Source organism: Oxyura jamaicensis, chromosome 22 (genome assembly GCF_011077185.1).
Source record: "Oxyura jamaicensis isolate SHBP4307 breed ruddy duck chromosome 22, BPBGC_Ojam_1.0, whole genome shotgun sequence".
In the NCBI taxonomy this organism is placed as follows: domain Eukaryota; kingdom Metazoa; phylum Chordata; class Aves; order Anseriformes; family Anatidae; genus Oxyura; species Oxyura jamaicensis.
Window position 1 is genome coordinate 2,644,808 of NC_048914.1, and position 26,494 is coordinate 2,671,301.

General features: G+C 45.2%; 1 protein-coding gene across 3 annotated transcripts in view; it reads left to right on the forward strand.

The window, feature by feature from the left end:
* EBF2 (EBF transcription factor 2) overlaps window positions 1-26,494 on the forward strand; it is a 135,065-nt gene that overhangs the window by 29,234 nt on the left and 79,337 nt on the right. The gene's annotated exons all lie outside the window — the stretch shown is intronic.

Genomic DNA, 26,494 nt, shown 5'->3' on the forward strand with positions numbered 1-26,494 from the left:
TAAAACAACATGATGGTTGCTACTGTCCACTGAGACGTATTCAGTTCGTAAGTGAACTTGAGGGACAAAGTCCCCTTTCTCCCTGAGACACAATTTTTTAAATTACTGTGATATATTGAGAAGTAATTCATAGAACTACCTAAAAAAACACTTAAATATTTTCAATTTTTAAAGAAAATCTTTAAAACATTTCAGTAGGTTCTATCACTTGTTGAAGCCGTTTTTACAAAGATTTTTTTTCTCCATAAAACTTTCTTCTGCCCCAAGAATGCTGTTGCAGAAATTCAATTTTTCACCAAGAAAATATGGTCTCAGATTCAAAATTTTGAACTGAAATTGGAATAAATATATCATTAAAATGATTCTACTTGTATGCCCCAAATAATAACCCCTGATGATAGGGTCTCGTATTTCTGGGCTGCTGGTACTAATTGGCATTATGTGATCTGATCTGTTTGCCGGTCATTTGGTGGCAACTGAAACATGAGCTGGCTTTCACAATAATTTACTGCTGCAGTAGTGTGGCTGAAGAATTTCTGGTAGTGGACGAATATCCTGGGAAGTGCAAATGCAAAAACTGGCTTTCAGTCCGTTTTTGCCTGGGCCAATGCCCCTGGCCCGAAGTGCTTGCTGTAAAAAGCACGGCCCTCGCTCCTGCGCGTACGGGGTTAGAGGAGGACGGGGCGGTGTGTACACCTCCTCTGCCTCCTGCCGTCGGGGCCTCCCACGGCCTTGGGACTGGTGGCTCCGTATCACTGCGATGATCCATATGGAGAACTTCCCGCTGGCATTCTCCACCGAGAAGTCCACCAGTTAACACAAAGCTCCTCCCTTATCCCATTGAAAATTTTGTCCGTTGTAGAGTCTCATCCGAAGCCGTGTTTTCTCCTAGAGTTCACTATTGTTTTGTCAGCCCACCCATCACAAAGCAGAGGTCACGTCAACATGACCTTTTGCTGGTACAAGGAGGCTGCTAAATAATTCACGTGGCCAACTTGATTTCGGGGTCCACATTTGTTTTTTCCACTCTCCTAATCAAGATGCTCATTTAATTCTATTCCAGCACCTGTTCAGCAATTAACACCCTACAATTTGCATCTTACCCTGACATTTGCTATCTTTCCAATTAGTTTTTATATCAGTATAATTAGGTAGGGTTATTACAGTGCATCAAGCAGGGTCGAGGATATTCCCAAGCCTTTAAGCTCTTTCCCAGATTTGTTTAGGGAAGCCACTAAGGGTAAACGGTTGATTAGGATCACTGTTTTTCTTCTTCATTCAGATCAGGCGAAAACTGTTTCCCCATGTGGCTCATGAAAGATCAGGGAAATATGTCAGTCTGTAAGAACTAATATTATGTAGTTCGTGACTTTTTGGGTGAATTTACAGGGGATTATAAGTAAGGGTCAGGCTGGGTAGCCACTTGCAGTAGCACTCATGAGGGGACATTATGCTCTTGCTTTATATTAAGCTCAGCAAATTGTAACAATGATTTTAATTTTTAAAATCAATTTTTGGAGTTAATGTGGGGGTGGGAAGAAACAAATCAAAATTAAAGGGCAACCTAACCATATTGAACACTTAGCCTGATTGGTAAAGCCTATGGAAGTGAAATGCCTGTTCTTAACACCTTTTAATTTAAACTTCACGCAGTGAAATTCTTGCTGTTCAGCCCCGCTCGGATTTGATTCTAGGATCTCCGAGTCAAAAATTGCCTTGTAGCCAATGTATGAGGAGTGTCTAGCACAGCGGACCTTCCTAATCCTCCTGCACTGGCAGTACTGAACGGGGTGGCTCCTTGCTGCTGATGTTGAATTTTTTTCCATCAATATACGATGCTGACATAAGGGGGACTTCTGTGTGTGCAGGGGAAGTGGGACACTGGGAGGCGAGATCTATAGTATGGATCAGAGAGGAGAAGTGTTTTCTGATCTCAGACCACCCTGCTCTGCATGGGGCTGCTTTTGGTTTGAAATTATCTCCCTCCAACTCCCCAGTTCCCCCGCATCTCTCTTAATTCTGTAGGTGCATACAAAGGCCGTATTATCAAGGGGCGATATTGCCCTTGGCAAGACTGCAGTAAAGAAAAGGATGTGATTGCAGGAAGATCACATCTTGCTGGGTGAAGTGAAGAGGTGGATTTGGGGAAAAAATAACATAAAATCACATCTAGTACATCGCTCCTAAATCTGGCTGTTAATTCTGGGCTTTTTTGCAATGCACTTTACTCTAGACCTTTTTGGGAAGGGGTGCTGGGAACCCAGGGTGCTGGGAACCCGATCAGCCCACTCGTGTTCCCCGGCCTCAAAAAGCTGGAGGAGCACAGCGCTCGTGTGCTGTATCCCTGCAGCCTGAGCTAAGAGCACTTCTCGTGCCCTCAAGTATACTCTAGATTTACCCCTACTCTTTGTAATACTGTGTTCGTATGACTTTCATCTCCCCAAGGTGTCTTTTTTTTTCCCTTTCTTTATAAATCTCCAGTTGCTTTGTGTGAACAGGCTTACAAAAACACAGGGTGGTAATGTCTTGGGAAATTGGGGTAATGAGGAAGCAGCAGAACGGGAAAGGAGGCTGGGGATAGAGAAGAAACCTGCGGAGACAAGGCCAATTAATGGGAGTGGTAAGGTTCAGAACAAGAAAACAAGACCAGCCATCGGACAGGAAAGTTTTGAACATTAAACCTCGTTTTTGTGGGTGGGCTCTCTGAGAGAGCCATTTTCTCCGATGTCTTGATGCTGTGACTAATTTTTAAGGTTATATCTTTTGCTGCTACTTCACGATGGCAGATCCTTATGAATGTGTTCTCGTGACCTGTTGGTAAATAAATGAAATTCTAAGCCAGTGAGAGGGTTTCCAATAAGGGTGCTTAAAAAAAAAAAAGTTCTATGGAAGAGGTATTATTATTTTATTTTCAAAGTAGAACTCAGAGTTTCTGCTTTCCTTGGATAGTGTGGGTGGGTGCGCACAAAATACACTATTAAATTAAAATCCCGTACTAGAAAACTTTAAATCTGATAAATATTTGACTTGGGCTGGAAAATGAAAACTGCCAGCCTTTGTTTATTACCGTGGATCATTCCTGATGTTTCCAAATCAGAAAGCGGGAAAAGGAGGCTGAAGAAATGGATAGAGAGCTGGAATAGCTGCACTGAGGGGTTCCCATCTGAAATTCTTCCTTAACCCGGAGATGGTAAGGAAAGGTCTGAAGGAACTAGCAAGTACACCATGCAAATAAAATAAGGCTCTCAGGTCGAAATATCCTGACTCCAGGGAAAGGACTGGGTAGATCCAGACTATGGGGACTCAACATGCTGTGGTGCTGCTTCTTATTTTTTTTTCCCATTTCAGTGACATAAGACACCAGGAAGGGGGAAAGCCGAACCTCTGCCTGGGGAACCTTTCCCCTTTCCTGAAGCCTGTGTCAGGCTTCAGTTACATTTCCAGGTTTGCCCGTGTTAGGATTCCCTGGTGGAGAAGGGGGAGGATTCCTGAGAGATTATCTTCTGGAGTGGAAGGAAAGGGTTAGACTTTAAAGAGGCAGAGCAGAACGCGGCTGTAGTTCACTCCCTCTGCTGGTGCAGTGGAACCAGCATTTGCTAATTGCTTTGCTTCGTTGCTCTGTGTGAGAGCAGCGTCTGATCTGAAAACCAAGGTAGCAAAGAATTGCCCTTTATCACTCTGAACGCCATATCAAGCTGCACTGGCACAGCTCACCTCCTGGAAACACCCGAGGAGGAGAGCAGAAAGGAAAAGGAAGGGAGCTGGGGAGGGCGGAATCAATGGCAAGACAAATTGTGCAAATTCAATTAAAAAGGGGGGAGTCTTCTAGCAAGGAGATTTCCCATCTGATTTTTCCAACTCATGGACTTCATCTGGATGCTTATCTAAGCTAAACCTTGAGCAATGTGAAGTTTTCCCCCCGATGTTCACCTCTGCGTATCGTATTAAAATCTGGAGTCTCATGTACTTGCTGGGTGGGTGGAGGAGAGAGTAAACAAATAGTTGGGTTTAAAATGGTAACCATATCCTGCATTGTGCAGGGTAATGTCATTATCTGATCACCTTGTCTGCCTTGAAATCTCACACTTCATCTTTTCCCCTTAATAGAGTTCACCTTGGAATGCAAATATACTTTGTCACTGCCGAGCAATCCGCTTAATACAGTGCCTGGTCACTCTGGGCCAGGAAGAGACTTTCCTAACATGCATCAGAAATCACTTACAGTGCTAAAAAGCCAGCAGCTTCTAGCTGAACGGCACGGAGATCATCTCAAGTTGCTGGTAGGGACATCAGGAATGGTTTTGATTTGTTTGAGTGTGACAGCATCGAAAGGCTGCGCCTTGCTGCTTGCAGGCTGTTTCTGAATCAGCAACTGAAAACTTTCTCTGAAGATGGCCTGCTTAAGGGCCAGGACCCTGAGCACTAGAAACGTAAGCACTATTTAGATTGAGATCTTCTGTGTTGCCTAAGAGTTTATAATGGAAATTATAATCCAGATCTAACAGCTAGCTTGGAAATACTTGCCAAAGACAGCAGTAACTTGGGCAAGTCACTGAAATCGCTGGCTCTTCGGCTCTTTTGAAAATGAATCTGTTCCTAACCTGGTTCTTTTAATGTAAGAATTTGGCTTTAAGTCACCACCTTATCTAAGGGGACAGAGCACTGGTGACCTCTTGCCAGGAGAGAGGATGAAGTCATTTTAGAGAACCTTTTGCCGGTGTCCAAAGAAAGAAATTAAAGTTCAGTGCTCAAAATGCGTTCACAGTATTTTTCTCTTTGAATCCTTGGTTTTGTGGCTGACCTGTCAGTGGAATCCTAGGATCATAAAAGTTAGGTCTTTTCCATCCCACTTAGGTCACCCAGCGCTCTCCCTAGCGTGGCCCTGCCGAGGAATCTCGCTGTGTTTTATTCAGATATTCCCCTGCTGTAACCCGGTGCCTTGCTTCCCCGCAGGCAGGTGCCCAACATGAATGGGAGCTGCATTCACTGGCAGGGGGACGGGGTAGAGCCTTAGCGTGGTGTCTCTAGGAGTGGAAGGGGAAAGAAGTGAATTAAGCAAATGAATAATACTATTAATGATGTTTGCTAAATCTCTCGTCTCGTCTATGAGCCGGTGTAATTGCCTCTGTGCTCTGCGTGAAAGCCAGCAGGCTGATTGAGAAATATAAACAGAATGATTCCCTCCCTTTTTCCCAAACAAGAAGATAGCCATTAATAAGTGCTCTTTGGTTCCTAAAAATAGGAGCACAATTCCTATTATCTAATCAGCAATAGCTCTGCTGCCAACTGTATAAAATTCCCCCTAGTTTTGGGGGATCTATCAGAGCTTTTGCAGTTGCATTAATGGAAATGAAGTTTCTCCACGTGTACGTGTGTGTGTGAGGACTTGCACTGATCGGGTTGACCTATTTTTTTCAACTCCCAGTTTATCAACACATTATTAAACTGAAACGATGTGAACCTCTGCAAATCCTTTTCTAATTTTTAAAAGCAAATTTGGGGGGAAGCAATAATAAAAAAAGGCTTATTTTAAAAGTTGAAACCAGAGTTTAAACAAGAAAGAAATCCCTCCGGTTAGGTAATATCAGGAGGCTACACAGCTTCTCAGTTTCTCCTCCTTTAAATCTTTTTGGATGAGTTCAGTGACTCTAAGCTGTCAGGTGCAAAAGGAGTTGGCTGCTGCCTGGAAATAAATTAATTTGTAGGATGAAAGGTCACGCAAAATATTTGGGAATTTTGGAGGCACTGCAGCTGAACTTGGTTGGCACCAGGAGCAGCTGTTTGACTCGCTGGCTTTCCTCTGCTGGGTTGCTGTTGTGTAATTGTTTTTTGGGTGGTGGTGGGGAGGGACTGTGATGGAAAAGGGGAAATCTGGCGAGTATGTGGCTGCCTGGAGCAGGTGACCAAATTCATTAGTTGCTCCTGGGTTTTGTTCGAGGAGGGGTCAGGGAAGAAAAAGCGGGGGGAGGTTCTGCGTGGCTGCGTTTTAACACCTTCTCTGCTAAGCAGGAGGCCAGCTCAGGGTGCTAAATTCCTGTCTGTGGCTGTCTGTGAAATAAATCTGTGTGTTGTGTAGTCCCAAGCTGTCAGCAACGGTTTGCACTGATGGACTCTGAAAGAGGTTTCCTCTCAGTTCGTGGAGTAGTCGGCAGCCGCTAGGGAGCTGTCTTTAGCTCATGTTTCAGAGTTAGCTCATTAGACCAATAACAGCAGACACTTTTTTTCCCCTTCAAGAATTTGTGAAGTCGGGCTGTATTTATAGAGTTATGGCTAGACAATAACAACATTGCATTTTCCTTTACCTGCTGTAACAGCCCGGTGAGTTGGATAGCACAGCATTTTTCCCAGGGACTCACTTTCCCGTTTGGTTGTTCCTCTTGCAAGCTGTGCCCCTTTCACCATCGGGCTCTCTCTGTCTCACAAGGACCTTGCTGAGGATTGCCCGGTTCTTTGTCTCTCCCCGAGAGTCGGGGCTTGGCCTTTTATTTTGATCCCTTGCTCTAAGGAAGCCCTGACCGACTTCTTCCTCCCCTTCGCACTGATAACAGCAAGCTGAACGGGCTGTCTCATTCCCATTTCTCTTCTGAAACCTCTCTCTACCCCCTGCTCCCTTCCTCCCAGCTGCGTAATGCCAATAACGTCCTGTGTTGGTTCTCAGCAGCCTTCTTGTGATTCATGAAACAGTGCCAGGAAGAACTGCTGAGCTGAGCTCTTTTCTAGCTCCCCCTGTGAAGCTGCTGCTTGGCCTCTTTTTGCACAAGCCTACTTGTCCAGTTACTCTGCTTTAAAATGTTCCTAGTGTCAGCTTCTGTCTGCCTCACCAACGGATTGTATAAGAACCGCTACGGGAAGACGTGGTGTTATCAGTCCGGCCACTGGTAAACTTCATTCCGTAGGATGTGACCGCGCTCCCTGAAGAGCTGAGACACTCCTGGTCGCTCCTAGCAGGAGAAGGCTTGGAACGACTCCAGGAGCATAAGCCAGGAATTCTGGAGTTGTAATCTGAATATCTGATAGCTTCCCTTCCTGGCCTTACCCAGCCATGTCATGTCTTAGGTCTTTGCTTCGGTTTCAGTAGTCAGTTTTGACGTTTTCCATTGGAAGCGTTCAGTTAGCTAAGAGGAAGGAAAAAAAGAACTTTCACATCATTTTTATTATTAATTGCAACTTTAACAGATGAAAACCTTGATCTGCAGCCTTTCAGCCTGATTTAGGTACTAACAAGCAGTGAAACCAGCTTGTTAAACCAGAGCAGCCGTATCGGGGCTTAAAGCCGGAGCGAGCAGGAAAGCAAGTCAGCAGAAACGCGCTGCGCGATCCTACCAGGCTGCACGGTGAGCAGGTAGGAATGCTGGAGGCATTTGTTGTGACAGGGAAGGCAGGATGTGAGTTCAGAAGGAAGGATGTGAGTGCACTGTGACCTCCCAGTGTAAAATGTCATCCCGCAACAGCAGGCTGTGCCTGGGAAGCGGGGATGTGCACAGGGCTGCTGCAAACCATGCACCTCAGCTGGGCTTGCTGTCAGCCCCGATGCCCTGTAGTTCCACCCAAGAGGAGAAATGAGTCAGTGTTCCCGTTGTTCCCAGATAGCGACACCTGATATGTCGGGCCTGGAACAGAGAGAGGAGAGTTGGAAGTAAGATCTCTCACTGGAAGGAGTGTCCTGGGGTTGAGTCACTGGTCTGGAGCCCGGGAGGTCTCGGTGGGGTCCCTGTCACTCGGGTGGCGTTCACAGCTCGGGTAGGTGACACCCCTCGGGCAGCAGGTCCAGCGAGCTTCGCTCCATCTGTGCCACCTCCTACAGCCACCTGCCTCTCTGCCGGCTGCAGCATGGCAAGCCCGTGCCCTTCTTCTCCGTTTCAGGGCCCCTGTGCCGCAGGGGTGAAATGGAGGATGGTTACACACCCCGAGCTTACACGCCGATGACTGAAGATATTTAGGTACTGAGGAATTAAAGAGAACTGGGGTGTGGGGAGGAACTGGAGGTAAAGACCTGTTTGGGTAAAAATGTATAGGGTTGGAAATTCGGTGGTGCCTTTCGTGTTTCTGAGCATGTGGTAGCACAGAGGAAAACCCCAAATTGAGCTAATAAAAATCCTACTTGTTTTTGATGAAAATGCCCTCTCAGCTTTGGATCTGGGCCTAAACTTTTTCTGGCAGGTACATCTCCATGGGGGAAATACTCCAGATAGGATTTGGGGGCAACTGATGTTCAAGTTTACAAGAGTAGCATAACTTAAAAGGTTTTTAATACAATGTCAGATTGGTTAGGAGAACAGGGTAGTGGTGGCTATTCCTTACCAACCAGAAGATACGGCTTCCTTTGGTGTCACCATCCCCTAGCGTGCCCTTGTGTAGGACCTAAGGGGACGTGGCTTCGTACGTGGTGCTGTAGCTGTGGCTCCTGGCACCAGAAATCCCAGCTGTGAGCGAGAGCTCCTCAGTTGTGTCCCCCCCTCTGCTCTTCCTTGAGGGCATCTTAGCTCATGGGCAGAGCCGGTGAGCTGGCGTCTGGGGCTCGCTCCTCGCAGCACCACTTGAATGAACAAGTCCAACACAGCGATAGCTGGCAAAAAGCACTGGCAAAGTGAGTATTAATTAACCAGCTGATAAAGTTTCATTTGGTTAATTTTCCCTGCAATAAAGGACTAATTATATCGAAATGAGAACGTTTCTGAGCACTGCAGTAGAATGGGACTGCAATGACCATGATTATTGCGCTGCGTACAGAACCACCCCAGTCCTCCCACACGCTGCCACACTGGAAGGAACAGAGGCACGAATGTTTTCAGAGCCAAAATATGAAGGCTAGCTCAACAGAAAGAGGAAATGGTGGGTTTTCTGTTTGTTTGTTAAATCTTTCAGCAAATCTTTTTATTTTCAAGAAACGCGATCCCTGCACTTAGGCTGATGTGGGGAAACTTCAGCCCAAATGCCCCACAGTGCTGATAGTCGGACATGTTTGGAAGTTGGGTGGTACTTTCTGTTTGCAACTGTTAATTTTCAGACTTTTTCTGCACAGTTTTCTTCTCTCAACAATAAGCTCTTGAGACTAGAAAATGTATTTTCAGTTATTGGAAGGAAAAAAAAAAAGGCAACATTTTTTTCCTGCCAAGAATTGCTTAGATGATGATGAGCATTTGTATTGCAGTACTTGAGGTCAAAATATTTCCTGGAAGGAGCATAACGAATAATGGAGATAACTGTATTGTAACTGTTTCTTTTTTTTTTCTTTCTTTGGAGAGTGTCTGAAAAGAGCTTGGGGATCCAGAGGGGAAAACAGACAAAATAGGAGGACATGAAGGAGTGGGATTGATTAGCAGTATTTCTCCAATGAATTTAATTAGCATCTTTTGTAGTACAAAAAAATACTTTTCAGATGCTTTTTTTCATTACCAGCTTACTGTTTGGCTGGCAGAGTGCTGATTTCAGGACGTCTTTCTTAATTAATAACCTTCTTATTTACAACCTTTGAGTTGGGCTAACGGATTTTGCTTTGGAACGTGTAAAACGGCCAGATTCGTGGTGCCAAAATCCAGCGATGATTCCGACTTTGATCTGTGCCTTTGGAATGGATGTCTGCGGAATATGAGAATATACGCTAAGGCTGTTTTAGGCATTCAAGGGAAGGTCAATAATCTCATCTTGAAAGTGTTACATAATTCTTTGTGACAACAAGTCTGGATTTAACCCTGGTTCTTCACAGCTGCGTTGCAGTGTGGGTTGCTTTCCTAGGCTGTCAGTCTCTTCAGCCTGACAGATGTGTGTAGCCCAGTGACTGAAATGGATCAAGATGGCAAATGCTTGGGGGTTCCCTCAGACAAACCTACCTTTCTTATGACAATCAGCCTGCTGGGTTGCTTACCCCACCTCTCTGCTCTGCATTGCCAGCAGGAAGCTGTGGTTCTTCCTCTGGAGTCTGTTCTACAGGGATGCTAGCCAGCCTACAGCTTCGGTGTCTCGCTCCCTTTGCTGCCGCCTCTGTTCTGTAAGGACCGGGACATCTTTCCCATTACCACCCTTCTCCGAGTCCACCAGGTGTGAAGGCAGAAGGAACCCACGTCCTTTCAAGGTCTCTTTCAGCATTACTTTTTTAATGACCGAGAGCAGCATAACCTAGCTTCCTTCAGATGGCAATAAGGACGAAGCAACATTGAGCGATATTGCCCTGGTGGGGGCATTCCTGGAAACGAAGCTTTCCCGGACCCATCTGGCAGTCTGCTGCAGGCAAGTTCTTCCCAGATGTTACCAGGCTGCTGGTGTCATACGTGATTTTCTGTCAAGGAAGCCATGGGTCTGGGTTGTCTATCTCATCCTTTCTCCTCCCCCATCTCCCCCAGCCTACTGCAGTTGTTGTTTCTCCTCTGAGGTTAAGCTACCGTTAAAGAGAATAAAATAATGAGTGCAATAAGGAAAGGAAACTGGAGTTTCTTTTTAGCATTTCAATTTTATTTCTGTCAAATGACACTTCAGGAGCTGGAGCCTGTTAATGCTCCCTCCAAGGAGCAAGGTTTCTTTTGAGAGAAGAACTACGGGGAAATGCAGCAGCAACAACAAAAGTGCACCAGAATCCTTCAGACCTGGGCATTCTCTAAAGAGCTCCGGCTGTCATAATTTACACACCTTGCCTAATTCAGAGCACATGTCTCAGCTACAACAGGCATTCAGTAGACATGCTGCTGTCTTCCTCTCAGTGGGCCTGCTGTGAGTTTGTCAGCAATGCTGTTAACAATGACAAAGTAGTTCATCAATATATTTTTTTTAAAAAACACCAATATCCTAGAAGCAGTAAAAATCTTGTGCACTGTTCCTGTGCCGTCCTGTAGCCTTGGGGAGAGATGCAGTAGGTAGTAGAGGAGGCTGCTCGGGCAGCTTCTGCTGCTGGATACATTTCAGTATCATGTTCCATGGTTTCCTTTAATCAAGAAATTGGCAGATTGACTTTTAATATAGCCCTGTCCGTGGCTCTTTCTCCTATCCGTGAGTGAGATTATCTGCCTTGTTGGTAAGCTGTTCCATTAGTACAGAGCTCAGAAATCCTGCTGGGCCGAGGATTGCAGTGATCTGGAAGCAGCATTAACTGCGTTGCTTATATGTCTACGCTGGCTCCAGGCGGAGCCCCTTGTACCTCTGCATCATGTTTTCCAGCCCTTCTAGACCCAAAAGGACAGATCGCTTCAGGTGCTGGGCTGGGTGGGCACGGCAGTCCGGCCTTTGGAGCTCAGCCCGTTCTGTGTCTCCTGTGTGGTACACAACTAAGGCAGTACGTCGTCCCGGATCCAGAAGTGCTTGCAAATATGATGCAGAGATATTTGAGCTGCCTCTGCAGGAAATCCATCCGGATGATTCTATTTCCTGGGGATTTTCCTACCGCTGCACTAACTAATGCCACCTGAATTACATTTTATAATCCAAAAACTTGCACTTATCTTTGCACCTTTGAGCTGCCCATTTGCCTCAGTGGTACTGTTGGGAATGGGCTAGAAAATGGTTTGAGATTAAAGACCAATGACTATATGTATTTATATTGAATCATACCTGAAAACTGTTTCTAGAAGTTGGAACAGAGTTTCGCATGGGGAGAAATAAAAGAGAGTAGGACAAAAAAATCTGTCTAGCCTGAAACTTTTGATGAGTCCCCTATGGCACAATGGGCTGCAGGTTTCATCCTGGAAGGAATACTGTAAAAATGGAAACGGATAAAAATGTAACATGAAGGAATACAAAATAATACCTGGCATGAAGCAGGGACATGGTTTATCATAAGTTCAGCAAAAAGAGAGATTAAATCAGAAGGAAAGACCTGAGAAAAAAGTGGGATGAAATAGTATTATCTGAGGTATAGCTGCTTCTGCAGTCATTCCCAGTTGATGCTGCAGAATTGCTGAGGCTGTCAAAGATTATAAACGCTCTGAATGGATGTGATAGTGAGAATAGGGTACTGTGTTTTAAGGACACAGCCAACTGACTGGTGAGAAGCTCTAACCATGCACTGCAGGATGGGATGTGAAAGGTCAAATTTCATGTCTGGTGTTGCAAGACCCATGATCAAAGCCTGTGTGAGCTGGCAGAGCTGCTGAAAAATGTCCTCTAAAACAGATTGCAAGACCAAGTTAAGCAAATAAGACAAAAATGCGATGGGAGAGACCAGACAGAAACCAATCCATGGCCTTACACCTTCGATTCCACCTTGTTTCACTACGGAAGTGTGACATGGTTTGCAAGGTTCACTTCATCCTCAGTCTCCATTTATGGCATCGATCTGCCAACAGCCAGGAGCCCCTGCGCCTAAACCCTCTCGCCGATCGTCGTTTAGGACATGATGACCTGCTAGAAATTTACTGGCCAATAAAGGGGGAATTCCACAATTTTCATACTGCTTTTATGAATTTCTTGTTGGTCCTCAATTTTCAGCTCTTGGCAGAACTGTTTTCAAAGGACATGGCTCTGTCGCTGCCGGTCTCTGGTGCTGTGGGATGGAGCACTAAAGTGGGGAATGGGCAGCCTGAGAAATTGCCCCTCTTTTAGCTGATAAAGGAGCCCTGCTTACCTCCCCCCCCCCTGCTGCTTAAGGAGCTTGGTCTGACTCATGTCTGGCCTTTGCAACATGTGGTAAGAGTTAGGAGGAAGGAAAAAAAGCAAAAAAGTTGGGGGAAGGGGAGGATGGGAAGGTTCCACACAACTCAGTAAGACGGCATAGAATTTATACTAAAACCCTACAGGGAAAGCAGCCACCCCCAGCCCTAGATTTTTTTTTTTTTTTCAAGTTTAGAGATGAGAAAAATAAAATTTGGGTGAATATGCCAGAGAAGGTTTGGAGCAAGGGCTTGTAGAAAAAATGGAGAAAGGGATTTCAAAGAGAATAACAAGTTAGACCCTGCACTTGGAGTGGCAATGCATCGTATGCCAGCTGGGGGGCTGCTCCCCTCCCAGGCAGGGGCTGGGAAGACTGCTTGAACTAGCGCTTGGCTGTGACGCTGGGTAAGTATTCAAGGAAATGAAATGAACGTTGTTCAAGCCAAAGTTGCAGAATCCATGGTTTTTCGGTCCCATCCATGTTTTTCAGCCCCATGGAAGATGGTTTGGAATTGTTTCTAAATGCAAGGATTTGTTCAAAAACACAGCTCAGCTGCAAAAGTTCAAGCCCGGGTTTGCTTTGTACCCAGCATTTCCACTGCCTTGATCCAAAGTTTATAGGAATTGGTCTCGAGTGCATTGCTAAGTAGGGTCTTAGTGGTATGCCTGCTAGTGTAGATCCTGCGGGGAGAGTTTGTGTTTTCCCTGAATGTCTTAAGGACACATTTGCTTATGTTACCTCTGTGTGGGCTTTTTGGCTGCTCAAGTACTAATTTGTTGACACAAGAATAAAACCATCTTTTCAAGCAGCATCTGCTTGTCTTTCTTCCATGAATTCTGCATATTTTCTTCTGTTTTTTTTCCAAAAGCATTGGGCCCACATCCAATAACCTCTCCCCAACTCTTCCAAAAAGTGTTTCCGGTAATTGCCCAACAGCCGGAATGAGGATGAGAAAAAAAACTTATCGACATGAGAACAATCGTAACAGTGCAACAACTTTGAGTGCAATAAGCACTGCCCAACTCACCCCCTGCCCCCCTAAAAACACCCACACCTCACAACAAGAATGGGAGCAGTGGTGCCCACGACAGCAAAGTTTAAAAGCAAGACGGTTACAGCAGTGCCATGAAATCAGTTTGATATTTTCTCACTTCGGGCTTTGATTTGTGTGTGTTTACAGCCCATTAGTTTCAGATGGTGCAGAGCTGGTGGAGTGAAAACTGTGCCTGCATCTTACTCCAGTATGGGCAAAGACTTAGCTCCACGTGCCCCCGAAGGTGTGTTTCTGCTAAGTGAGGTGGCTTTTACAGCTGGCAGCGCTGGTTAATGCTACTCACTGTGTTCTCCCAGCCCTGTTTTGGGGGAGGTTTCCCCCAGAAAAGGAGTGGTACGAACTGCAAAGGGCAGAAACTTCCTTCAAACCGCACAGGTGCATTTGCAAGAGCTTGGCTGTCAGCAGGTCACTTGAGCAAGTTCCTTAATGAAAACCAAGTCAGTGATACATGAAGTATGCCGAAGATGAACTTCCATTCCACCCTCGTGCTTCATGGCTTGTGAATCCGGATCGTCGAGCTCCTTTTGAAATGAGATCAATCTTCTCATGCAGTGCCAGATATAGCTCTTAATTGCCCTGTCGTAATGCATTATTCCTTTGCTAATAGTTTGAGTTATTTCTTTGTTAACCTTTACACAGCCAATAACAAATTAAACGTCATTATCTGAGTTTAAAATAGGCTGTAAATCTTGAAGCCCTGGTTAATACTCAGGTACTTACAGCGAGGGAGCAATAAAAGGACATTTAATGACGGTCTGAAACGCAACATGGGAAGTGTTGCAAGCAAAAGAGAAGAAAACAGGGCAGTTATGAATTGTCCATGGAAAGATGAGTTTACATAAATGATGTTGTTCTTAAACTGCCTCTGATCACAGGGAAAACAAATGTGGAGAGCTTTTCTTATGAAACATTGGGCAAATAGCATGGTTCCAATGCTCTAAATTGCTTTGACTTTGCAAAATTGAAGGCACATAGTAAAATTCTCAAAAAAATGGTAGCGTTCTGAAAATAACATCAACAGGAGAGAAATAACATTGACATTGAGAAGCTGAAATTTGGCTCTGCTCTCTGTTATACCTATTTGCTCCTCTGCTCCCCGCACCTTTGGTTCAATGCAGAAAGCCTGTGCTTGGTGGTTCTGAAGGTACCTGTTAGGTGTGCTATTTTAACAATCCCTGCTTTGAGCATTGGGAGTGGGAAAACCAGCAAAGAAAGTAATGATTACAGATCAAAAAATATCAGAGAAATTATTTCTATTGCAGGTATAAACATCTCACACTGTTTGAGGTGTTTGTCATACATCTTTTGCTCACTTGATCAGGATATGACAGCATTCATATAAGGTGAGACAAAATAGGAACTCTAACTTGGAAATTACAAAGCAGATGAAGGACTGAGCAGAGGTGTAAGAAGTTATGAACAACCTAGGGAAAATGAGCAGGGAGTTGTGGATAACTGCTGCTCATTTTGCCATCGGGTCGCTCTAGCTATCCCTAATGTATGGCCTTTATGCAAACAGGAGGAAAGGCTTAGGGGTCTTGAATTGTGAGCTTCCAAACTAATCCTAATGAGCAGAAATGTACTTACCACCAGTCCAGAGTGTTACATGGGATCGGATGTAAGTGTGGATGTAAGGTGGGCTAAAAATTTCCCAGCTTTTGGGCTGGGAGGTGACAGGAGAAGTGATGGTGATGAGTTTGGAAAGCGTTTCCCTTTTGGTGTTGAGAGAACAGTTTCCCCACAGATGTGCTAATAACCCACTGCTTGTAACTGCATAAACCATTCCCCTTCCCACCCCGGCAAAAAGAAAAACTGAGAGGCCTCACAAGCTACATCTAAAACCATGAATTTGTACACCTAAATGTTGCCACAGAACCAAGTGACATGCTGCTGGTAGTCACAGAATGACAAGAGGCTGAAAGAGGTGGCCTTGGTGTGGGACAGTGGGTAGGTCTGGCTCCAGCTTCTTGTACCCAACTTGGGAATGAGCAGCTTGCCACGGTACCGATGATGGTCTGATTTTCCTCAGCATTACATTCTTGTCACTAAGTTTGAGAGCCAGAGGGCTAACAGGCGTATACCCATATCCTTGGGATTGCAGAGGGCTGGAAGTTAAACTGAGCACAGGCCTTCAGAAAAACGTTGTCTGAGGCCATTTCCTCCTGCAGGACTGTGCTGCTGGTGAACTGTGAGCCAGATTTTTAGTGGTGTCTTTACCCAGCCCTAGAAGCCGAATCTTGCATCTTTTCGTCAGTAAATTCCAGACGTAGGGATCAGAAACAAGTACGCCTGGGATGCTTCCAGGTTTGCACACATCACTTGCTTGCTGAAGTTGCGCTGTGTTTGAAAAAAACCCCAAACTCCCACCCCACTGCTAAGAGGGTGGTGGCTGGGGCTGGCTTGGTGGAAGACAGGTTTCAAGTAGATGCTTGTTTTTCATGGGTTTCCAGGGAACTGCAGTGTGTTAAGCCCTCTTTTATTTTTATTTTATGCTGAAAATACATTGTGGCATAACGATCCCATGATGGTTTGTTTTGGAAGAGGAAATGTTGGCCGTGCTGTCCTAGCCAGATCCCAATTTAGGAACCGGGTCATTGCATTTTCCTACCTATCATTCCTTATGAGGTTATTGAAGCTGTCCTCTGCGGTATGACCTAACCTGTTTTACATGCATTCCACCCCAAAAGTGACTGCATTTCCATGGGAGGTGAGTAACTCCTCTACTGGAAGATCCTCCTTCACCCAGGTTTTCCCCAGAACCCCTGAGGATGGAATGTGCTGCACCGACACAACCTGGGAGGCACTCAGGTTGGCTTGCGAGGAGTTTGTTTTTCTTCGTTTTGTGCTGCGAGGTGCTGTTGGGGGTGGCAGCTTTTGTTACCGCCAGCTGCAGCCAAAGACAAGAGGAACCTGGGCGGAGGACAGATCCTGGAGATGCTTACTGCTGAGTCTGGGCAGTCTGCTGACCTCCCGCATCTCAGCAGCAAACATTTGTGGGATTGTGGATGCAGACAGCATTTTTATTGATTTTTTTCTTAAATTTTTAGGGAAAAATAAAGCTTGTTTCATTTTTTAACTCCTTAACATCCATTATCTTCTCCTGTAACTTGAAATATACTTAAAAGAAACAAAAAATTGCTGCTCCTTGTTTTTGTGCATTGCACAGCCTAACACTAAGGGCTTGATGTCTTAACTACAACAAAACCTGCGCAGAGGACTTGATGGTAAAAGCGCAGATGCCTTTAATTCAACCACATTGCATTGCAGTGGTACAGAGAAGAGCGAAGGAGGCATGAAAATCCGAGCACTGCACTCGCCTTCGTGGCCAGAAGTGTCTGCGACGTCGCCTTAGCACAGCTTCTCCCTGCTGCTTGGCTCAGTTATTTATTTCCTACTTGAAGGGACTTTGGAAAGTTTGTGGTGCACGGGGGGCAGCAGGCCGGCGAGGAGGTGGACTGCGGGCATCATTAGAGGTGTCAGAGGTCGGCGATCTCAAAATTGACACACTTGACCCATTTCCTTGCCACGCTGGACCTTGAGTCTGGAGCGAGTTCCCCCGGGAGCAGCGCAGTGGGTTTGAAGCTGAATCTCCAACCCTCTCTTCCCATGAGGTGTATAATTCGATATTTATAGCCTTTCTCTCCAACAAGGTCTATGGCACCTCGGGGACCCATTCGGTAAAGAATGCTGATTCCCTTTATGAATTTTTGATGGGGAAGGAGGAGCAAGGGAGGCCATGAGGGGAACTTGTGAAATGTTAATATTTTTTTCTTTTTAGCAATATTATGAACAGCCTCTCCGATTCCTTTTGCTGTGATAAAGTTGTCGGAAGGCTCCTTCTCCTCCCTTGCCCCTTTCCCTCCTGCAAAGCAAGAACACAGCAAAGCATCTCCCCCTCACAACTTCTCAGCGACACACAGATTTTTCAGCTGCTGTCTTCCTCCCCGAGTCCGGCTGATCAGTAAACAAGCTCTTTTCCTCGAGCAGATCTAAGCGAGCCTCCTTTGTTCTGCTTCGTTTTGGTGGTCCATGGGGGTGGCACTCCAGGGACTGGGAGCGTCCGACTTCATCGCAGTGCAGAGGAGGGGAGGAGGGTTTTGCTTTGACTTAGCATGTATCAGCACGCATTACTCATAGTTGTCATTTTCCTCCTTCCCATCGCACACACAAACAGATGTACACCCTTGCCTTCCTTTTGTGGGTGAAATGTTCACCGGAGTGGCTCGAAGCGCAGTTTTCATCAGAGGAGGGTGTTTGTGTGCCATTGTTTTTCTAGGTGTCAACAAAGCTTTGCATAAGGAAATCTGGGTTTGTGCCCTTTGCAGTTCAGCGTTTCTAGTTCGTACGTTTCATGAGCATTTGCTTTCACTTCGGGTGATGTATGGCTCACCCGCAAATAACGTGGAAGGAACCACTGATGTTTCGTTTTCCTAAGAGAACATCAGCTAAGGGTCAAACCTCCAGCAATCCGAGCTCGGGCTGCAAGGCCTGGCTTTGCCTCGCTTTCAGCAGTCCGTTTTTTTTTAGCTCTAAGGTCACTTTGTGCTACATAAATGGTGTTTCCCCCACTCCAAGCCCATCTTCTGAGGGGCGGCTGTCAGACAGGAGAAGTTTGTACGATGCATTTGGACTCAGCGTGGCAGCAGACCTAGTTTGTTAGCTGAACGACATGGGTAACCTGTGAAACCCCTGCCGTGTGCTTTTACTGGGGCTAAGCACTCTGGATTACCCAACATAAAACTCGTCTGTTCCCGGCATAATTCAAATGTTAAATAAAAAGCAAAATAAACCCTCCTCTGCCTCGTCGGGCAGGGCTACCGATGGTCATTCCGATTCATCGTGGCAGTTCCTGTGTATTTATTTTGATTTGTGCTCTGCTCATGCTCTTGTTCAGCCTCTTCCTACCTCGAGGAACAATTTTGTGCTTGCTTTAGAGTGCCCTTTGAATGTTCTCAGCTGGATTTGTCCTCAGAAACCTTATCCACCTCCTTCCCCCTTTAACGAGAACAAGCCCTGCTCTCTCTGAGCCACGAAACCTCCAAGGTGATGTAAAATGATGTTGCAAAGCCCTTTTGTCAAGAGCTGCGCACCGTGTGATGGGCCGAGCCTCCTTTTCGGTACAAGGTGATGCAGCATCGCTCCGATCAGTGAGCTAACTCCAACCGCCAGCAGGGAATTGAGACTTCAGGCCGTTCAGGGCTTTTACTTGGGGAGAGGGAAGTAGTCGGGCTAACATCTGTAATGCATTGTGTTTTGCCTATTGATCGCCTTGTACTACACGATTTGTGAAAACAGAGGCAGTCACTAACCCAGCCCTGATCCTGCCAACGCCCAAAGCACGCGCTTAACGTTGCTGTCTGCAGTAGCCCTGGGAGGTACCCGCAGGTTTGGGGTCGTCGTGTTGAACTGGAAGATGAGAACATTGGGAAGCGGGGCAGTCGGTGCGCTGCTCACTCTGCGGCGTGCGCTGTCCGGCAGGGGCGAAGCAAAGGCTGGAGGGGAAAGGACAGGTCTGCTCCGTGGTCAGCCTCATCGCAGTGTGACCTGAGCCAGGGAAGGGGTCTGGATCGTTGGCTTGGATTTCCCCGTCTGTTAAAGATAGATTGAGAAACTCGCCTTGCCTCCCAGCGGCGTGTGAGGGTTGATGGATTAGGTTGTTTGGCTGCTTCTCGGTTCCACCTGTTGCGTGCTACGTGATCAACCGCGTTAGGTGCTGCCTCCTCCAACAGTTCCCTCCACGTAACCGTTATCCTCCTTTCCTTTTGCAAAGTCCAACTGTTTTTTTTTGGACTTCATTTTCTCTTCTCAGATTGATCCTCCACAGTTTGACTGGTGCAGCATTTGCCTTCATCCACCCAGCCGTTTTCTGTGTTTTCTCAAATATTCCTGCTGTGTTCTGTCTCCCACATATGCTCCCCGGTTCCTTGCCTGGTCAACGTTACCTCTCGTAGCTCTTAATGCCCACAGCAACAGCAGCGCAAGGTAAATGTGCCTGCCCGCCTTCCATTCCGGTAACACTTCCCCAGGATGTTTTGTTGCTCCGTTACCTTAGAGAATCGCGGGCTCGAGGCTGTTCTTGTTCCTCGGTAACTGCGGGCAGTGTTCTCCCGGTGCTGCGTGCCAAGCTCTCGGTGCCACCTTCAGGTTTCCTCTTCTCTCTTCCTCTTCACCTTTGTTTTGCCTTTGTGTGCCGTCTTTGTAGGTGCCTCTTTAAGGCAGAGCTTTCTGTCCCAGTTTGGCACACGTGGGTTACTGCAGCCTCCTGTCCTCCCCAGCCACGGGAAACCCATCCCCAGCATTACAGCCTCCTTCTGCACCCCTTTGGGTTTGAAAACCGCTCCTGGTTTCATCTGACCCTCATGCGGTGCCTCTACCATTTCCCCATGCCCTCTGGCTGCATTTCTTACCTGCTCACTGCTGTTAGCCATTTCTGCAGCCTTTTTTTCCCCTTGTTTTCGACACCTTTGGGAACTTAGAGAAGTTCTCAGTCTTCTCTACCAAAGCAACCTTTGACACTGACCTCGGTGATGAGCCACGCTGCCAGCTCCATGCTGCATGGGCTGCCTTCCTCTTCCTTCCTCCCTCAGCACGTCAGCTCGTGCGTTTGAAGAGGAAACCCTGCGGACGAGCGGTGTTTGTGCAGCATATTGCCAGCCGCCCTTACATTTCTACCGATGCTTTGCAAATATTTGCAAAGGGTTGCTTTACATTGAAATCTGGTTGGGAACGGTCTATGGACGTAGAGAGCCTCTAGTATTAGCAGAGATATGTGCGACAACTTTTCTACCTAATAAAAACAGCTAACCACAAAAGCCTTCACACAAACGTGTTAAAAGGAGGCTGTTAGGGCCTCTTAAATAAAGCGCCCAGTGTAATAAAGCGAGGCAGGGCATTAAAAGCATCCATTCCCTTTCTGATGGAAGCAGCCTAATACAAACATTGATAAAACCCCACACTGTTCCAGAAGCAGGCACGGTTCTACCACCACCCATATAAACCTCCCCAGCATAATAAACGTGGAGGAGACAGCAAACATTTAACAGAAACCTCGCTCGCCGTAATAAAAGCAAATTAGGCAGGCAAATACCGCAGGCATCTGTCAGTAGAAGCCCTGATCTATTTTGAGGATCTCGGAGCATCTTGGTTCCCACCAGCCATCCTGACGTGTGGCTGCACTGTAAATTGCTCAGGGAGAAAGCCAGGCATTTAGCAGGCGTAAAAGGAAAAGCTGCCTGCTGCTGCTTCGTGTGAGGGGTGCTGCTTTCCAAGCATTATTTTCGTGCTCCTGCAGGCCTGCCTCACGCTTAGCTTCAGGCAAACGTGTCTCAGTTCCTCTCTGGCATGTCTGTCTGTCCTTCTGTCGCTGTTGAGCATTCCCTTTGCAGGCAGAAGCTGTGGGCATGAAGCTTCGTCCTGGTTTCTCTGCAGTGTGACAAGCTCAGGGACGGAGGCGGCTGGTGGGGCTGCGAGACCGACAGTGCTGCTGTTAGTTCTGGTCACTCCACCACCTGGCTTTCTCTTGGCATGTCGTTCGGTGGGGTTTTCTCATGCCGAGATGCTCACAGGGGCCAGGTCCTTGACAAGAGCCAAAGGGAGGTGATAGCCCGTTTCCCCAGCGAGATGTGAACTACAATTTCCCACCTGGATCTTGCCACTTAAGAAACCCTTCTTACTCCTAGCAAAGCTGGCAGCAAACCGCTCATCAAGTTCCACGGTAGGACAACCAATACAGCTTTGGTGCCAGGCTCTGGTCCTTGCTACCCAACTGCAGCTCCTGGGAGATCGAGCAGTAGGAAGGCAGGTGCTTGCCCGATCCCCTGCCCATTGCTGCAGGACCTGTGCTGCTTTTCTTCCAGCTGGTGAATGTCTGGGTTGCTGACTTGCTGGGCGGACGCAGCTTGATGTATGGATTGGTAAGAAAGATCTTAAATGGACCAGAAGCTGAACGTTTGGTAGGTGCAGGTATTCTGCATCGCTCGCTCTGGAGATGCTTGTGTGGTTGAAATCCTGATGGTGTTCCTGCTGTGCGATTATTTCTGAAGGACTTGAGTTACTGCTGTTCCTACCCTGACCTCTTCCCATCCTGTTCTCTTGTTAGTAAACAGAAAGTGCCAACTGCTGCTGGTGGCTGTCGGCTGCTTGCTGCTCTGGGTTATTTACTTCAGCCCCAGCCTTGGAAATGCCGCTCCTCTCTATTCCCTAATTGGATATCAGTCAGAAACAACCCGGTCCTGGGAACATGAGATTTTAATGTGCAATGAATAAGTACCCTGAGACTGAAGCCTGTCACTAGAACTCATCTGGAATTGCTTACCACGGGGTAAATTTACCAGGAGCTGTGGCTTAATACTGGAGTTTAAAAGGTGGCACCCAAAGAAATCCTCTTAATGTCTCAACAAGCTGATGTCGACAAGTTCTTTGCATTAAGGACTTGTGGCAAAGTCCAAATCCTTGCGTGGTGTGTTAGACAAATAATTATAGGGAATTTTTATCTCGGTACTTTGCTCTGAGGTATCCATTCATAAAATATTTACAGTAGCTGCAGAGAATGCAACAACCATTTCTCGTCTGTGTGTGTGTTCCTTTTTCGTCTTGCTTTTTAGAGCCACGATTCTTATTACCATACAATTGTAGGAGCTGAAAATCAGAAATCAGGCCTTGCATTTTTAGCAAACACACTTCCAAGGTGAGATTTAATTTTTTATTTCCCTGAAAACTTTTTTTTTAATTATACAAAGCCTTGGAAATTCCAAGCACTGGAAAATATATCAGAATAACTTACAAATAAAAGAAAATGTGGGGAATCAGACCCAAATAACAGCCGTGTTCAGCTGAAGCAGACTGTATATTTTTGCAGCTAACTCCCACTTTATGTCATTTTCCTAAGTCTCTTGCCCAGAATGTTATGAGTGCTTCTAAAGATGTCAGATAGCCATTCAGCACCTACTGGGGCCCACAAACCTTTATGGAAGTCAGAAAGCTTAGCACTTTAATAGTGTTTAATAGCAGTCTATGATGGGAGGCTGCCAAATTGGCTAAATTGTACTGATTTTGATTCTGAAGTGGGGAAATAACATGGAAAAACTGTATGTGGTTTTTAAGAATTATATTCAATAGCGATTTAACAATTTTAACCACATCCTATTCAAAAAAAATTAATTTATTTTATGAAACACATGATGCAATGTGATTTATCTTATGAGTACTTTATTTATTAGAATCAGAAAGAACAAATCAGAACTGACTCATAATAAATATTATTTATACATGCTATTTTTAAATTGGATGTGGGTTTAAATACTATTTAAGAATCACATAAAAATTTAATACAGAAGTATCGGCTCATTTTTTGGATCTTATATTTTTCATTGGTAGCTGTGCTAAACTCTGAACAACAGCTATGAGAAACCAGAGATATTTAAATACAAATGGGAAGCTTGCTGCTATTTCATATCTATATATACACACATAGATATTTGTATTGTGCCTGATTTTTAATTCTGAAAAATGACTTTGCTTATAAGGTAGTTAGCAAAAGGTTTGTGGTTCTCTTTAATTCTTCTGGGAATTCCTTTGGAACAAAACCAGCAATGTCTTCGGAAAATTGTTCTTTAGGTAAATATAAAAACATGCACGTACATTCGGTTCCCCTTCTCGGTCGGTTAGTTTGCATACAAAGCTTGAAGTTCTTCCAGCCAGAGATGGGTTGGATGGAATATTTGAAGTGTAGCATTTAATTGGTTGCTGATCATAGTGAGTGGACGCACACATACAGGTATTAGAGGATGGAAACTGATTCTAATGTGGATTCTTAGCTAAGGCATGCAGACAACTTGTGACAAAAAGGAGGAAAGCTTGCTCTTACACCTATTTGCTAAAATCATTGTTTCTTTAATAATTTCCCTGTCTAGTTTACCAGGTGAACCCATTCATTTGTAGCTGGAAATAGGAGACACAACACAAGCAGTGGCGTTGGTTTGGTGGTGTGCCTTCCTCGTAGGATCACAGACCCATTTATTTGGTGAAATTTCAAAACATCAGCCTCTTTGTTCTAGGTGCTTTCTGAGTGCTCCAGAAAAAAAAGGACGGTCTCTGTCCCAAGTACCGGCAAGAATTTGTAATTTCACATCCCCCATGGCTGTAAGCAATGTAGAAATGCCTCCCCCACTGAGCAGCTGGGGGTGCGAGGATGGAGCGGGGCTGCAGTGCCTTCAGCTGGAGATGGGTAGAAACTTTGCGCTTGTTTTTTTTTTTTTTTTTTTTTTTTTTGGTAGAAATGGGTCAGAGCTTAAAAGAACCAAAGCACTAAAATATAAAAGAAACTGCCTATCTCAAATTAATCTTCTGCCTCTGGATTTCTCGTTCCTAGCGGCAGTGGCTATTTCTCTAGCCTGGTGTCAGCTTGGTAACGAGGGGGGAGGAACAGGCAGTAGCTTGATTGTTCTGGATGAACTATCAGCGATCCACTGGGAATACTGGTACCTTGACCTCCCTGACCCTCAAAGTGCTGAGTGTGGAAAATGTGAAGTCTCCATGGACCTCAATATGCACAAGATGTCAGAAAAATGCAGTTCTTGGAAAACTGTACCTTTTTTTAAGGTTGCATCATTGTGCTAACGTTACAAGTTTGCCTTCTTTTTGTTTGGTTTTGTCCCCAAATGCATGTTTTCCTTTTTTTTTTTTTCATCCTTTCGGTAACATTCACATTTTTATTGCATTTAGGGTGTTTGCAATTGTCCCGAGAGAAGAAAAATGTAATAGAAGATTTTAAACACAGTTACATTGCAAAATTGCCTCGTGTTTCTTCTCCTGCCTCCACCACAGAGCTGGGATCTCTTTTAATAATGTCTTCCCCACATTTAGCCAAAATCTCTGCTGAACTTGAGTAAACTTCCTACAGCTCCTTTTGGACTCATTAAGGGCCAAGCTATATTTCAATTTTGATATTTGGGCGTTTCCTTGGCAACAGTTTTTTTCATTTGGACACACCGAAGGTTATGGATCATACACTTGCTTCTCTGAATTCCCAAGAATTGTTCAGCGTAGTAAAGCATGGCCCGAGACTGTATAATAACAAATCTGATTGCAGCCTAGCTGTTTGTGACTGATGTTGCAATTTCGGATTTATAAGCATTTCCAGATTTCTTGCCAATATCCCAAAATGTGTATGGTGAGCATACAACTTGCAGCAAGTTTAGTCAACGGGGTAAGATTTCAGTTAGCGAGCCAAGGGCTTTTTTTCCCCGTTGGAGGAGAGAAGGGTGTATCCAATTTAAAGTTTATACAGTGTGCCTCTTCGCTGATAGCTTTTTCCTGCTATCCATTCATGCTCTCAACACACCTGCCCTTTCTCTCAGTGTATTTTCTCCCCTGTTCTCCACCATGCGAGGTGTACGGGTTTCGGAGCTGGGAATAAAAGTTCATGTTAGGCTGGCTTGAACAAATTAGCTTTTATTGCAAATGTGTTGGTTTCTACCTTGAAGGAGGGGAAAAAAAAAAGACTTTTAGGAGGAATTGAGACCAGATTTGTAAGGAGCCTGAGCAGTTTGCTCTCACAGAGATCCGTACCTCAGCCTAGGTGCCGCGACAGCAGCACAGCATCGCCGTGGTCTGCTCGCTGGGCTGGTGAAGCACTCCCAGCTCTCGAGGTGATTTCGTTAGGGGGTCTCACTGCATCTGCCAGAGGAGGTACGGGAGTTTTTGCCTTTGAGTGGTTTCACCATGGATTCTGATTTTTTGTTGTGTTTTCAGGATGCTATTCTGTAATGAGCACAGTCACTTACATGTGCAGAGAAACCCAACCCTTAATTAACTGGAGAAACCAACAGGCATAAATAACATAACTCTAAAATAGAGGCACTGTGCACATTAAGTCCTTCTCCCCTACTGCCTTTTCCCCTTGAAACAGGAATGATTCTTATTAAGTAAAGTCTGCTACTTGCAAATAAAAATACTAGAAGGTTGCCAGAGGAGTAATACTTTTTTAAGGCACGCAGGAAAGGCTTCTCCCTTCACCAGGGTTGCTTTATACCACTCTGAAAGTGTAAATCATGACTGCTGCTGGATTTGAGCCTCTTTAACATCATCTCACCAATGCAATGAAACCTGAAGACAAAGAAAAATGGGGCTTATCGTGCTGCGTTACAAATATAATGTATATGTTCAGTATTTTATCAAAGGAGTCTTAAAAAAAGGCATTTAAATTCTTCATTCCTGCAGACTAAATCCGTATTTACCTGAGAGACCCAACAGCTCCGCTGGTGCTTTTCTGGTCTTCCAGGTAAATAAGGAACACTTTATAGAGCTGCTTAGCTACCTTGCTCACCGTAGGTACAGTGGTGGTGGTCCCTGGTGTAAATGATGTGTTTTATGAACCTGGTAAGAATTAAGTAGACAAAACAACATTTAAATAATGTTAGTAGGGTTATGTGTTTGTACTTACACTTCCATCTGTGTACAAGTGGGCTTGATCCTAAAGATGAAAAGTTTTGGCAGACATTATTTATGGCTCATACCATTTTGTCTTTGCCTTTTGTTTTTCATGAGAGCCTGAATTTGTTACTATCAGCCTTAACTTTCAATTTCCTGGGGTTTGTCAGCTTAAGCCAGACATTTAACCTTATTCAAAAACGTTTTGCTTTATTTAACTTTTTTTTTTAAGGTTTTGTCGTGGCAGAAATGTTATGAAAAATTGAAAAAAGACTTGGCTCAAACAGCACTGAAGACCAAGTTATTTTTCAGTTGCTTGAAACAAAGGGGAGTTGAAAAATGCTGAATTTTCACCACTACTCCCAAGTAGGAAAAGGGGAGGTTGGGGAAGGAAAACGGCTTGTGTGTTTATAACGTTACAAATATCATTCTTA